The sequence below is a fragment of the Oryctolagus cuniculus genome, chromosome 7, assembly GCF_964237555.1.
Source record: "Oryctolagus cuniculus chromosome 7, mOryCun1.1, whole genome shotgun sequence".
Classification (NCBI taxonomy): Eukaryota; Metazoa; Chordata; class Mammalia; order Lagomorpha; family Leporidae; genus Oryctolagus; species Oryctolagus cuniculus.
The window spans coordinates 139,804,770-139,820,092 of record NC_091438.1 but is presented as its reverse complement, the minus strand read 5'-3'; the positions used below and the strand labels follow the sequence as shown (position 1 = coordinate 139,820,092).

The window sequence follows — 15,323 nt, the reverse complement described above, 5'->3', positions numbered from 1 at the left end:
AAAAAAAAAAAAAGAAAAGAAAAAGAAAAAAGGGGCCAGCGCCATGGCTCACTTGGTTAATCCTCTGCCTGCGGCACCGGCATCCCATATAGGCGCTAGGCTCTAGTCCCGGCTGCTCCTCTTCCAGTCCAGCTCTCTGCTGTGGCCCGAGAGGGCAGTGGAGGATGGCCCAAGTGCTTGGGTCCTGTACCGCATGGGAGACCAGGAGGAAGCACCTGGCTTCAGATTGGTGCAGCGCCAGCTGTAGCGGCCATTTGGGGGGTGAACCAATGGAAGGAAGACCTTTCTCTCTCTCTCTCTCACCGTCTATGACTCTAACTCTACCTGTATATATATATATATATATATATATATATATATATATATATATAAAAGAGCAGGTGTTGTGGTGTAGCAAGTAAAGCTGCCGCCTGTAGTGCCAGCATCCCATATGGGCACTGGTTCGAGTCCCAGCAGCTCCTCTTCTGATCCAGCTCTCTGCTATGGCCTGGGAAAGCAGTAGGAGACCTGGAAGAAGCTCCTGGCTCCTGACTTCAGATTGGCGCAGCTCCCGCCTTTCAGCCAACTGGAAAATAAACCAGCAGACAGAAGACCTCTCTCTCTCTAACTCTGACTTTCAAATAAATAAATAAATCTTAAAAAAAAAAAAAAAAAAAAGAGGCCATTTAATCCATTGTAGCACAACACCTGCTCCTACCCCAGCTCTGCCGAAGAGCTTTCCCGAGCTCTGTGAGGGTCAGGGCCAGGCCTCGCAGTGTCCGGTTGGCCCTCTGCACAGCTGGATGGAAACTGCAGCCCTGTATCTGCTGGGAGGGACCCAGATGAGCAGCCCCGAATAGTGCTGAGCCACGAACTGTGAGGCCTTAGGGGCCAGGGGGCCGGGACTGGGAGAGAGCCCTCCGCAGCCGGGTGAGGGAGGCCCAGCCTGGGGCCCAGGCGGGTAAGGGCGACTTCTTCCCCACTTTCTCATCTCCCAGGGGCTTCCTGCCACCTCCGGGGACCTGTGGGCTGGAAGCAGCTTCCGGAAAGGCACTGGGAGTCCTGGGAAGCAGGCAGCACCGTCCAAGGACTAAGGGACGCCGCCCTTGTGTTCTCAGGTTGCAGTCCTTGGCAACCCTCCAGGCCTGGGCTGGGAGAAGGGGTGGGCACTGAGTCCACGCCTCAGATTCCTGGGGCAGGGAAGGCTCGGTGTGTAAACATGAAAGCTGCCTCTTCCCAACCCCCTCCTCAGTAAGCCCCCTCCTTGGCTGAGCCCCCTGCCTGCCTCAGAGTCCGCAGCTCTCCCTAGGCCTCTAGCCCCCTGTCTGAGCCCTCTCCCTAGATCTGGGGGCAGCTTTCAGTTGAGCGGTTCAGACCCTGCCCTGTCTCGCCTAGGAGGAGGCTCTACCTTGACCCTGGGCCCCTCCACTCTGGCTGGGCTAACGCCCGCCCCATCACCCAAAGAACTCATTTGCAGATGATCATTTCATATTCAAATCTCAGCCTGGACTCCCAAGGGATGGCTGCTATTTGCATATTTTCCTTTTAGAGAAGAAAATATCCAAAACTCTCCCCCCCCAACCCACCCAAGGTCACCCTGTTTGGAGTTTGCCTGTCAGAGCCTTGGTTGGGCTCTGCAGAGAAGGTTCAAGGATGCATACCATTAAATAGGGATTAGGATGGGTGTGTGCAAGATTCCAGAAATATGCTTAGGATAGGGCTCTGGTGGGAGAAGAGACAAGAACCCCTCTCTTGGCTCCCATCTGCCACACCATTCGAGTCTCAGCTGCTCCACTTCCCATTCAGCTCCCTACTAACATGATTGGAAAAGTAGTGGAAGACAGCTTAAGTCCTTGGGCCCCTGTACCCATGTGGGTGACCTGGAAGAAGCTCCTGGCTCTTGGCTTCAGTCTGGCCATTTGGGGAGTGAACCAGAGGATGGAAAATCCCTCTCTGTAACTTTGCCTTTCACATAAGTAAGTCCTAGAAGGAGGAGGAGGAGAAAGATTCCCCTCCCACTCCCCAGAGAAAGGCAGGTCCTGGAACAAGAAGTAGAATGAGAAGGGCTGGGTGGGAGGGATGAAGGTTCTTTGGGTGTCAAAATTGAAGTTGCTCTAAGGGTTTCTTAGACTCATACTCTCACCTCTCCTTTCTGCACCCACAGCAGACAGGACTAATCAATCACAGCACTCTTTCCCTCCATGGCAGACAGCATTCATCAACCAGGGCACTCATTCCCTCTGCGCCTAGAGGCACTTCCTTGGTGACAGCGGTTGGCAGTGGGGTTAACTCAGTCTTCCCTGAGGAGTTCAACCCTCTCCCCTGCAGACAGGGACACTGAGGCCCAGAGAGGATGTGGTACATCGCAGCTCCACTCCCCAGCCTGGGAGCACGGGGAGGAGGGGCAGTTGCAGTCTGTGCAGGAACATTACCACAATAAGGTATTTCTGGGTGGAGTTACACGTCATTTTTATTGACAACACTAGGCCTTTTTTTTTTTTTTTTTGCATTCCCCGAATTCTCTTTGGACAAGAATCTATTTTGTAATCAGAAATCCCTCCGTAGTAGGTTTTTTTTTTTTTTTTTTTTTTTTTTTGATAGAGAGACAGACAGATGGAGCTCCCATCTGCTGCATTCTTCTGCAACAGGCAGAATTGGGTGGGATTGAAGTCAGGGCTCAGCCCACGTGGTGGCAGGGTCCCAACTGCTTCGGCCATCACTGCTGCCCCTTAGAGTCGCAGCAGCAGGACCCTGAAATTAGGGGCCAGAGCAGGGCTCTAACCCAGGCACTCCATTATGAGCATCTTTTTTTTTTTTTTTTTTTTTTTTTTTTTTTTTTTTGACAGGCAGAGTGGACAGTGAGAGAGAGAGAGAGAGAGAAAGGTCTTCCTTTTGCCATTGGTTCACCCTCCAATGGCTGCTGCGGCCGGCGCGCTGCGGCCAGTGTACCGCGCTGATCCGAAGCCAGGAGCCAGGTGCTTCTCCTGGTCTCCCATGGGTGCAGGGCCCAAGCACTTGGGCCATCCTCCACTGCACTCCCGGGCCACACCAGAGAGCTGGGCTGGAAGAGGGGCAACCGGGACAGAATCTGGCGCCCTGACCGGGACTAGAACCCGGTGTGCCGGCGCCACAAGGTGGAGGATTAGCCTATTGAGCCACGGCGCCGGCCTATGAGCATCTTAACTGTTAAGACACACACCTGCATAATAGCCGCCTTTTAAAAAACATAAAACAGGGGCCAGCACTATGGCACCGTGGGTTCAGCCACTGCCTAAACGCCAGCATCCCACAGGAGTGCTGGTCCTGGTCTTGATTCCTTCATTTCTGACCCACCTTCCTGCTATGGCCTGGGAAAGCAGCAGAAGATGGCCCATGCGCTTGGTTCCTTGCTACCCAGGGATCCGGGGAAACCCCGATGGAGTTCCTGGCTCCTGGTTTGGCTTTGGCCTGGCCCTGCCCCAGCCATTGCAGCCATTTGGAGAGTGAACCAGTGGATGCAAGATCTCTCTCTCTAGCTCTCTGTACCTGTCTCTCCCCCTCTCTCTGTAGCTGTGCACTTCAAATAAATAAACCTTTAAAAACAAAACAAAATAGCTTGGCCCTAGAGAAGGCTGCTGAGTTCCCATATGATCTGCCGGCCTCTCCCCAGGTCCTGGACACCTCTCCCTGCCCCGGACAATGGGAACACTGTGCCGGGGCAGAGTACAGGGTGGCTGGCAGAACACCTCCTGCCAAGGCACCTGCTGTTCCTGGCAGCATGGGGGAGGGGGAGAGGATGAAAGATGCTGAGGAATGGGGCGGGGCTCAGAGCAGAGCTGGCAGGGGGTGAGGCAGCAAGGAGGGCTCTCCCTCCCTGGGGAGGGGCCTAGGTGGCAGCATGGGCCCAGTGCCTCCTGCCCTCAGCTTTCAGGATCACCACCCCTGCTGTGACTGAGCCCCTGGACGCTTTCACCCGCTGTTTTAAAGCACCTGTTGCCCCTGAGTCCCAGGGCACAGGGGTCAGCTCTCCAGCTCTGGTGACCTGTGCCCGCCCCCTGTCTCTGGGAGCCCCTCACCTGTGACGGGCAAGGGATCGTGCTGATGTGCCAGGGCTGTGCTGGGCACCAAGGGCAATCACAGCCCAGGGTGGGTGACAGAGCCCAGCAAGGGCTGGTTGTTGACATGACGGGCTGTCCTCCCCAAGCCTGCCCCCGCACAGCTGGCAAGGGCCAGGCCTGGCCAGGAGGGCTGGCGGGGAGGAGCCCCCTTCCTTCCTGCCCCTTCCAGCTGGGTATCAAGATCTGAGACCAGATGTGCCCGCAGTGACTCAGCGCTTTCCTGTCTGGAAACTCCTCCCTGCCGCCTCTTCAGGACTGGCCAGGGAGGGTGAGACAGCAGATTGGGGGTGGGGTGGCTGAGGGGAGCCATGGGAGAGTGTGGCCCGGCCTGCAGGGTGGGGAAGGGACAGAGGAGGTGGACGGCTGCTCTCTGCAAAGGTGGAGGTGAGGGGTCCTTGTCCACCTGCTCAGCCTGGAAGGCCCAAAGGCTCACCCCTCCTCTCCCACCTGCTGGCATCCCCAATATTTCCAGGCCAGTCCAAACCTGTTTGTCCTGCCCTCCTGGGCCCTCCCTTCCTTCCCTTTCCTCTCCTCCTCTTCCCAGCCAACCCCCTCCGCCACCCCCTCCTGCTGCCCGGGCGGTTGCAGACGCCTGGAGCAGGTGCAGACAGCTCTCTGGAAGCTTGCTTTCCCCAGCCTGGCCCCATCCCTCCATGACAGGGGCGCCTCCAACCTGGCCCTTCTTCCAGCTCTTTCCTAGGCCTCAAACCTCACCCTGCTGGTTTCCCTTCTATGTCCTGGACAGCTCCTTCTCTGAGCTCTTCTTCTTCCCATGCTACCTCTTAAAGGTGTGTGTTCCATAAGACCAGTATTTTCTATTTTACCAAATGGACTTCAGCATCCGACGGACCGGGGCTCACGTGTGACCTCGGGTAACCTAGTTTTCTTTTTTTTTTTTTTTTTTTGACAGGCAGAGTGGACAGTGAGAGAGAGAGACAGAGAGAAAGGTCTTCCTTTGCCGTTGGTTCACCCTCCAATGGCCGCCGCGGCCGGCGCGCTGCGGCCGGCGCACCGCACCGATCCGATGGCAGGAGCCAGGAGCCAGGTGCTTTTCCTGGTTTCCCATGGGGTGCAGGGCCCAAGCACCTGGGCCATCCTCCACTGCACTCCCGGGCCACAGCAGAGGGCTGGCCTGGAAGAGGGGCAACCGGGACAGAATCCGGCGCCCCGACCGGGACTAGAACCCGGTGTGCCGGCGCCGCTAGGCGGAGGATTAGCCTAGTGAGCCGCGGCGCCGGCCTGGGTAACCTAGTTTTCTTACGGAGCCTCAGCTTCCTCCTCCATCATGAGAGGCCGACAGTCCCTACCTCCTGGGGGGCAGATGGGACAATGCGCAGGAAGCACTCAGCACTGGGTCAGCTCAGGGCAGGGCAGCTGGACGGCTCACTTGCTCCCCGACTCCCACCTCCTGGGCTTGTTTGGCCTGATGTCCCGGTGGCATTGCAGACTCCAGGTGGCGGAAAGCAAACTTCTGTCCCTTCCTTTTTCTTCCCCAAACACCACCAGCTTCTCCCTCTCTCTCTCTCTCTCACACACACACACAGAAGATGTATCTATTTCTGTAATTTGAAAGGCAGAGTGACAGAGACAGGGAGAGAGAGAGATCTTCCATCTGCTGGTTCACTCACCCAAATGCCCACAACAGCCAGGCCTGGTTCCAGGGTGAAGCCAGGAGCCAGGAATTCCACCCAGCTCCCCCGCGTGGGTGGCAGGGACCCAAGCACTTGGGTCATCATCTGCTGCCTTCCAGCGGAAGACGGATCGGAACACAGCGTAGCTGGGACTTGAACCAGGTGCTCAGCTGTGGGGTGCAGGCATCCCGAGCAGCAGCACAACATCCCCTGGCCCTGATGCCCGCTTCTGTGATGCCCCACCGCCTTGTATCAGGCCCAGCCCTGAGTGAGGCTCCAAAGCTATGTGCAGCAAAAAACGGATTTGAACAATTAGTCTTTGCCCTCGAAAAAGCTCAGTCTGGTGACAAAGACAACAAACAAGTAGATGCAATAAGGTAATCGCTCTATTAGAGGTTTGTACTGAAGACATGTGCTTAGAAAGAGTGCTCTGGTCTGACTGGATCAATCCAGGAAGGCTTCCTGGAGACTGTGGTATTTAGTTGGCACCTGCAGGCTGAGTAGGAGCTTGGAAGGTGGGCAGGTCAGGGAGAATGAGGAATCCGCCACAGGCACAGGTGTGACAGTTCGGGGGCTGGCGGGCAAGGCCTGGAAGCTCACACGTGTGCCTCACAGAGCTCTCTTGGGGCAGCAGCAAGACCCAGGAGGAAGATGAGGCTCTGGAAGTCTGCTCCTGTTCCGCCAGGCACAGGCTGTGCAGCCTTGGGGACGTCACTGGACCTCCCTCTGTCAAATGGAGATGATGAGCGCCTGCCCGGGATGTGGGGCGGCTGACGAAGCTAATGGAAGGGAAAGTGCCTGGTAAATGCAAGCTGGAGTCTGCCAGGGCAGGCTGTGTTCCAGCCCCAGCCCCACCTCCCCAGAGCCTCCAGCAGGCGGGCCCGGATGCAGGGGACGGAGGCGCACACCTGGCTCTGGGGCCTGGCTCCCTGGTTGTGCGGCCTGAGACCCCCATCTTCCCCTTCTGAGCCTCACTTCCCTGTCTGTAAAGGGAGCGGAGACCCCAGCCCGCAAGGCCTCTGGGAGGACCCGGGGTCCCTGGTAAATGATCACCGTAGATCGTGGCTTGCCCCCTCCTCTCCGGTGCTCTCCTCCAGGGCCTGGCGTGGAGCGGAGCAGAGGGGAACAGTAAATATTCCATAGCAGACTGGCTGGGAGCTCCTGACTGAAGGGAGATGAGCAGGAGCCAGAAGACACTGTGCGGCCAGCCCTGTGTTCAGGAGGAGCCCTGGCCGCCTTCCTGGAGGAGACCCAGCTCCCCACCCCTGCCCACATCTCTCTCCTATCCTCGCTTATTCTCCCACCCAGGGGCACGTGGATGAGCACCCTCTCCCCACTGTGCAGAGCCTCTGCCACCAGCACAGATGTAGTAGGGACAGAGCAGGCTGGCCTCGGTCTTCAGGACCTCCAGTTCAGCTGGAAGAGCGATGGAAAACACATTTGCTAAAATGCAATTCTAGGTGGCTGGGGCAATGACTGACTTTTGAGGAAGTCAGATCTCCAGGAAGGGACTTAAACTCTGAGCCTCCCCTGAACCATCTGTAGAATGGGAACAAGATCTCTTGGCTCCTTGGGGCTGTTGTGCAGGTTAAGGGGAGGGAGTGGCGATGCGCATGGGGCAGGGCCTGGCAGCAGGCGGTGATGCCCCCAAGTCCCCTGGTGGATGACTTCCAAGTACTGAGCAACGCAAAAACGCGTTGCCAAGGCAAAGATGGCAACAGGCAGGTTGGGGCTAAGCAGTGGAGGACCTACATGCCCAAGACACTGAGACTTGTCCCACAGGTGACAGGAGGGATTTTTTTTTTAAAGATTTATTTATTTATTTGAAAGAGTTACAGAGAGAAAGAGATCTTCCATTCCATCCATTGGTTTGCTCTCCAGATGACCACAGTGGCCAGGGCTGGACCAGGAGCTACATCCAGGTCTCCCACGTAGGTAGCAGGGGCCCAAACACTTGGGCCATCTTTTGCTGCTTCTTCCCAGGCCATTAGCAGGGAGCTGGATGGAAGTGGGGATGCTGGTATCCCCAACGCTGGCCCCCAGGAAGAGATTAAAGCTGTGGAAGGCCAAGGTTCAGATCTGGCCTGAGACAAGGCCACCCTGGGGCAGGGTGGGAAGGAGGGACTGGGGGCAGCTGGTGCCATGGTCCTGGGGCTCAGGGCCCCGCATGTCCTCATTTCTTCCCCTGTCCGACGCTCACCTGCACACCGAGGAGTCAAAGGTTCCTGTGCCAGGAACGTGCTGCGGCTGGCGCAGCGCGCTGATCCGAAGGCAGGAGCCAGGAGCTTCTCCTGGTCTCCCATGGGGTGCAGGGCCCAAGCACCTGGGCCATCCTCCACTGCCTTCCCGGGCCACAGCAGAGAGCTGGCCTGGAAGAGGGGCAACCGGGACGGAATCCGGTGCCCCGACCGGGACTAGAACCCGGTGTGCCGGCGCCGCAAGGCGGAGGATTAGCCTAGTGAGCCGCGGCGCCGGCCCTTAACAGGAATTTACAGGGACATCGCCTTTGGCCTGAGCAGCCACCCACGGGACTGAGAGGGCCCCAGAGCAACAGAATCCCACAGCAGCAGCAGCCACAACACTGTCACTTCCTTTCCTTCCCAGACCAGAGGTGCTGCCCCTCCCCCTGCCCCGGGCCTCCCCTTTGTGACCTTGTGTCTCCCGTGGTTGTCTGCTGTTGCGGGCTGAGGCCACAGCAAGACGGTTGTGGAGGGGGCCAAAACTAACTCCAAATCCCAGTTCTACTACAAACAAGCTGCGTGACCTTGGTCAGACTTCTTGTCCCGTCTGAGTCAGTTTGTGGAAGACGTTCCAGTGGCAGCGTCTTCATGTCCTTGCACGTCAACGCACAGGAAAAAGCCAGAGGCTGCAGACTGCACGCTGTCCTTAACCGCAATGGCGCTGCCTGGGACAGGTGTGGTTGCAGAGGGGCCTTTGCCTCCTGCCCTGTTGACTGGTGCATCGTGTGCGTCTTTTATAAGCATGCGTGTTTGACATGATCGCATTTGTCAAAAGCAGGCCTGATACCACCACCTTCACACAGATGGCTGGAAGGGCTTTAAAGAGATCCTCAGATAACTCCTTCCCACTGCCTACCGCAGAATCGGCCCTCAGCAAGACTTACTGGTCCGCTTCTCTTCTCTTCCCCGCTGCACCTGCGTTTTCACTCAGTCGCTGTCTCTGTGTCTCCATGTTTGTGTCACCAGCCCGTGTGTCCCTTTCTCTGTGGTGTGTGGGTTGCTGACCTTCCGTGTGTACTCTGTTTCTGCCTCAGTGAATGTCTGTGCATCAGGGAATTGTGTGTGTGTGTGTGTCTATGTGGGTCTCTGAGCCGGGATGCATTTGCATGCATCAGTGTGTCTCAGTGTTTCTGCCTGTTTATTTGTGTTTAGATGTCAATCTTTTCCTTTTTTTTTTTTTTTTAAAGATTTATTTATTTATTCGAAATGCAGGGTAACAGAGAGAGAGAAGGAGATACAGAGAGAGAGAGAGAGAGAAAGAGAGGGAGAGATCTTCCATCTGCCACTCCTCAAATGGCTGCATCGGTCAGGACTGGGCCAGGCCAAAGCCAGAAGCCAGGAACTTCTTAAAAGTCTGCCAGGTTGGCCGGTGCCACAGCTTACTAGGCTAATCCTCCGCCTGTGGCACTGGCACCCCGGGTTCTAGTCCCGGTCGGGGCGCCGGATTCTGTCCCGGTTGCTCCTCTTCCAGTCCAGCTCTCTGCTGTGGCCCGGGAAGGCAGTGGAGAATGGCCCAAGTGCTTGGGCCCTGTACCGCATGGGAGACCAGGAGAAGCACCTGGCTCCTGGCTTCGGATTGGTGTGCGTGGTGCGCCGGCCGCAGCGCACTGGCCTTGGTGGCTATTTGGGGGGTGAATCAATGGAAGGAAGACCTTTCTCTCTGTCTCTCTCTCACTGTCTAACTCTGCCTGTCAAAAAAAAAAAAAAAAAAAAAAAAAAAAAAAAAAAAAGTCTTCCAGGTTGCCTGTGCTGTGGTGCAGCGGGTTGACACCCTGGCCTGAAGCTCTAGCATCCCATATGGGCGCCGGTTCGAGTCCTGGCTATGCCACTTCCAATCCAGCTCTCTGTCATGGCCTGGGAAAGCAGTAGAAGATGGCCGAGTCCTTGGGCTCCTGCACCCGCATGGGAGACCCGGAAGAAGCTGGCTTCGGATTGGTGCAGCCCCGGCCATTGCGGCCATCTGGGGAGTGAACCAGCAGATGGAAGACCTCTCTCTCTTTCTCTCTGCCTCTCCTCTCTCTGTGTAACTCTGACTTTCAAATAAATAAATCAATATTAAAAAAAAAAAAAGTCTCCTGATGGATGGCAGAGGCCCAAGTACTTGGGCCATCTTTGGCTACTTTTCCCAGGCCATTAGCAAAGATCCAGATATCAGAAGTAGAGCAGTAGGGACTTGAACCAACACCCATATGGGATGTCCATTACACCACAGCGCCAACACTGATGATGTTTTATTTTTTAGATGTCAGTCCTTTTTTTTTTTTTTTTTTGAAAAGCAGAAGGAAAAAAAATGGAAACAAAAATCTTTCCATTCACTGCTTCATTCTCCAAATCCCAGAACAGTCTGGGATGGACTGGGCCCAAGCCAGGCAGTAGGAATTCAAACTGGGATCTCCCACATAGGTGGCAGGAGCCTAAACACTGGGGACATCACCTGATATCTCCCAGGATGCTTATGGGCAGGAATGCTGGAGTCAGAAGTGAGCTAGGACTCAAAGGCAGGCACTAGATATGAGACATGGGCATCTGAAGCAGGGTCCTGACCACCATGCCAAACGCCCACCCTTAGACAGCAGGGGGTCTTGGGGCACCTGAGTGTTTAGGGGTATCCAGCTGTGTCATGTGTATCTGGGTTTATATATCAGTGTGTCTGGATGTGTCTATCTGTGTATCTGGATGTCTCAGTAGGACCTGGAGTATACTGAGTGTGCTAACCTGTGTTTGGTGGTGTAGCCTCTGTGGGGGCCGGGTAGGGGTCTCTGAGAATCCGCATCCAGCTGTTTCCCTCTGATCCTTCCCTCAGCTTCCCAAGGCCCTAAGGGAGGGTGTTGCTCTCCTAGCCCCGCCCTTAGGCCCAGGGCCAGTTTTGCTGCCCTGGGGGGAGGGTGGAGTGGGTATCTACAAACACCTAGCAAGGGGTCTGCAGCCCCTATGGTTGGCAGGCGAAGCCGGGGATCTCCTGTCTGGGCAAGAACTGAGGCCCTCTCCTGGCACAGCAGAGAGCCCGCTGCATCTCAGGGTCAGGAAATCCCTGCTCACTCGGCCTAGGTCAGTGTCCATCTGGCTGAGCTTTGTGCGCTTGTCAGAGGCAGCCAGACAGTTAGGGAAACAAAGCCTATCTCCATGGCAACCCGCCTCCGCCTTGGAACCGGGGCAGCTCGGTGGTTTTTGCCTGGCCCTCTCTGGGCCCAGCACTGGGATGGGGGTGGGTGGTGAGGATGAGTTAATGAGGTGTCTGTGTATGAACACAGCCCTCTCTCAGCCCAACACACCCAAGTACCTCGGCACACACACTTCTTTCCTAGGTAAAACTAGATGTTTAGTGGCCGGCACTGTGGCATAGTGGGTTAAGCAGCTGCCTACAACAAGAGCATATATGGGCTCCAGTTCAAGTCTTCGATGCTCCACTTCCCATCCAGCTCCCCGCTAATGCACCTGAGAAGGCAGTGGAAGATGGCCCAAATGCTTGGGCCCCTGTACCCGTGTGGGAGACACGGAAGAAGCTCCTGGCTCCTGGCTTTGGCCTGGCACAGTCCTGGCTATTGCAGCCATTTGAGTAAACCAGCAGATGGAAGATCTCTCTCTGTCTCTCCTTCTCTCTCTAACTCTAACTTTCAAATCAATAAATAAATCTTTAAAACAAACAATAACTGGATGTTTAGATGGGGGATGGGGAACAGGCGCTCAGGGCGAGTTTCTTGGCCAAGGACACCCAGCAGTTAGTGACAAATGATAGAAGAACCAGCTAAGCCACCAGGCTCTGTTTGCATTGCTTGGTTTCCTTCTTCTAGTCCAGCGGTCATTGGAATATACATATACACACACATGTATGGCTAGTGCATATACTTTTGTTTCTTAAAGTACTGAAAAACATGTTGCCCAGGTATGGCTGGGCTCGGTGTTAGAACTTGTGACAAGTTGCTGGAGAAGTCCCCTGCTGACATCTCAACCAAGTTGTTCCATTTGCCCCTGCTTGCCCAGGGACCCCGCATTTTCTAATGGCCCAGTAACAACAACAAACTGCTGCAGGAACCAGCTGGATGCTGGCTCTCAGGGAAACACCCTGCCTGCCCCCTCTAAGGCAGGGTTTCCAAGCGGAGTCCATCAAAACGTCATCGCTGTCCCCCACCCCCCCCCCGCATTCACTTCTCAGTAAGTCAGGGTCGTGAGTTCGAATGGCTACGACTCATTACTGCTTCTACAATACTGCCTTTCTCCATTTTATCCATCGGCACTTGGGGTGGATCTTGTTCAGGGGAGAAAAAAAAGTTCCACTATCCAAAGCAGCAGCTAAGAGAGGGATAATCTGATCACTGACTATCTGCGGTTCATCTCCGGCAGGCGTGACACAAAGCTGTGCTCCAGAGATATCCGGACGAAGAATGAAGGGAGAGAACCTGTTCCACTCTGCAGCCTGGAGAGGGACCCCAGCGACCCCCCCCCAACACACACTTCTTCCCCCTCCTCTCTTTCCTTTGCCGCAGCTCCCTGGAAGTTGGCACCGACTCAGAGCTGGAAGCCCATCAGATGCCACCTTGGCCACACGCCACTGACACCTGGGGGAGTAACTGCACCTCTCAGCCCAGCAGGCAGGCAAATGGGTGGAATTAGGCTTGGGGCCTGATTCAGAAAGGCGCTGGGAGGATCAAAGACGCCCTCGGCAGGGAGGTTGTTTGAAACTTGAACAAGGCTGCCACGGATGCCAGGAGTCACCGATTAGGGACACAGGAATGCGGGCTGTGGGATGGGATCTGCAGGCTCCTCCCACCTCCAGGGTTGCTGGAGGGTCTTCGGCTTTCTAGGAGACTGCTCCATTCGCCTCTACAATTCTGCCCCTTCTCCCCGCTGCTGGGGCTGAGAATGGAGGGAAACCACAGGTGCCCCTTCCCCGGCAGCCCCCTCCTGGCTTTTTCTCTGTAAAATGAGGTGGTTCCCCCACACCTTGGCCTGACTGCCCAGGCCAGAGTGAGGAGTCTGGGAGGGAGGAGGCCAACTGGACAGGACAAAGTGGGGGCCTGCAGGAGGCGGGTCTCCCCAGGGAGAGGGCGTTTGTGTGTGTGATGGCAATACTGGGATGGTCCTAAGCTTTGCAAAACAGAAGGGTAAAGCTGTCCCAAGCCTGGGTATTTCTCTCTCCTCCCTGGGAACAGCAGGTTGGCAGCTTCCTGCTGGGTCAGGTGACAGCCTGGCTCCAGGTTGGACTTTGGGCCCTGTGTACAGGGAGTGCTGGGAAGTCAGCTCTCTTAGCTCCTAAAGGACCAGTGAAGAAATGTACTGAGCTGAGCAATGATTAATCCGGGGGTAGGATTCAGTGCAGCTGGGGCTCAAGTTAGCCCCTTTCAGGCTAGCCCTCTCTGGGTATCTTGGAAGCATGTCTGTCCATCAGGCCGTGGTACAAGAGGGAAAGCTGGACCCAGGGTGGTGCAGGTGCACGGTGGGAAGTGAGGAGGTCTGAGTGTTGGAGTCAGAAGCAACCCTGACCTCCCCTTGATCTCCTCTCTCCAGTTGGGGGAATTCAATCTGTGCATGGACCGCAAGGGACTCTGGTTTGAGGGAGCCTTCCCTGAGGAATTACATGAAGCACTGGCAGAGCTGTGAACCGGGGACGATGACACCACAGACTCCATGCTTGGGTGAATATTTCACTGTTGGCTCTTGAAATTCTTGAGAATTTTTTTTTTAAACAAGAGGCCCTGCATGTTCATTTTGCATTGGGTCCTTTAAATCATGGGGCCACTGCTGGCCCCTGGGAAGAAGCGGCTGAAAGAGTCAAAGTGTGTGTGTGTGTAAGACTGACCAAGATTTGGGGCCAGCGTTGTAGAGGAGCAGGTAAAAGCAACCAAATGGGCATGTCCTGGCTGCTCCACTTCGATCCAGCTTCCCGCTAATGGCCTGGGAAAAGCAGTGGAAGATGGCCCAAGCGCTTGGGCCCCTGCCACCCACGTGGGAGACCTGGAAGACGCTCCTGGCTCCTGGCTTTGGCTTGGCCCAGCCCTGGCTGTTGCAGCCATCTGGGGAGTGAACCAGCGGATGGAAGATTCTGTGTAACTCTGACTTTCAAATAAATAAATCTTAGCAAAGAAAAAAAAAAAAAAGACTGACCAAGATTTCTGTATTTCTGTTCTCTTGCAAAAGCTAGAGCACATTTGCCTTCCTCCCTGCTCCCTCCCATGCACCCAGATGGGATCTAGCAGGCCGAGGAGGTAACCATGACTCTGCAAATCTCAGCCCTGCCTGTGACACAGTTCCGTGACACTCACTGGAGGAAGACAGGGGGCCCTCAGGCTAGTGCTAGGCTGCAGTAGGAGCATCCTTGGGATAGGCCCAGTGCCTGATCCACAGTTGGAGCCCTGGCATTGGAGGCTGGGTAGGCAGGAAACCGAGTCCTAGCAAGGATGGTGGGTGGTGTGCCCCAGGCCTCCAGCTGGGCGGAGTGTCAGTGATGGTTCAGGTTCACCCACAGTTGCACAGTGGGTGCAACTCAGAGGCTAAGCAAGTCAGGGTGGTCACACACTGCCCTCCACTCACCCTGCCATGATACAGTGAGTGCTGTCCACAGTGCGCCATGGGGTAGGAAGAAGCTGTGTGTCCAGGGCCAGGGTGGGTGATGCAGACAAACTCCAACTGGCAGGGTGGTCACAAGGCCCTTCTGAGGACCCAGGGAAGGGACCCAAGGGCTCTGGACTCACAGCTGGCCCCAGGACTGTTTCTGGCCCCTAGGGCTTGGAGCCTTGGATGCAGCTGCACTGGACCCAGATGCTGGCCTTGGTTCCTCTGCTGCCGACCACCCAGTGCTCTTGGGCAGCCACCGCGTCTTCCTAGCCTCAATTTCCCCTCTGCACTGTGGGTCCCGCCCTCTGCTCTGCTCCCCTGGTGGCTCACTGTGCAGGGGATGACATAAAAGGGCTTGGTCAGCTATAATAAAGAGCCAGCAGCCTGGAGAAATGAGCACAGTGGTTCCCGATGGTTAAAGCTCTTCGAATAGGGCAGCTTCGTAGCCACAGGCTTCTCAGTGCCCCCAGACCCGCGGGAATCAGTGGGACGTCCGGCCCCGGGCCCGCAAAGCCCAATGCAAGGGTAAACTGAGGAAGGACTGCCTGCAGCCCACCCACCCGGGGAGCCTGGGCCACAGCTCCACCCTGAGGGCTGTTCTCCTGGGGGAAGGTGTGGCGGAGAAGAGGGGTGATTCCCAGCTGCCGGCTGTAGGTCACAGGTCGAAGGCGCGCCTGAAGCCTCTGGTGTCTGCAGCGACACCCACTCCTCCACTGTCTTCATCCCGGGAAGAATTATCTTAATATTCTTTTTCCAGGAAAAGAAGCCCAGAACCCCCATCTCTCCGCAGACCAAGCCCGTCTGGGGTCCAACCCCTGCATTTG

General features: G+C 55.9%; 1 protein-coding gene and 1 long non-coding RNA gene across 2 annotated transcripts in view; one reads left to right on the top strand and one right to left on the bottom strand.

Moving 5' to 3' along the window:
• Positions 1 to 14,042, top strand: part of LOC138850688 (uncharacterized) — a 32,349-nt gene extending 18,307 nt beyond the window's left edge. The window contains exons 2-3 of the long non-coding RNA XR_011390800.1: positions 12,289 to 12,536; positions 13,453 to 14,042. This is a non-coding gene — a long non-coding RNA (uncharacterized lncRNA). The remainder of the gene's footprint in view (positions 1 to 12,288; positions 12,537 to 13,452) is intronic.
• The window catches only part of RNF19B (ring finger protein 19B), a 269,313-nt gene that overhangs the window by 52,397 nt on the left and 201,593 nt on the right, over positions 1 to 15,323 (bottom strand). The window lies entirely within an intron of this gene.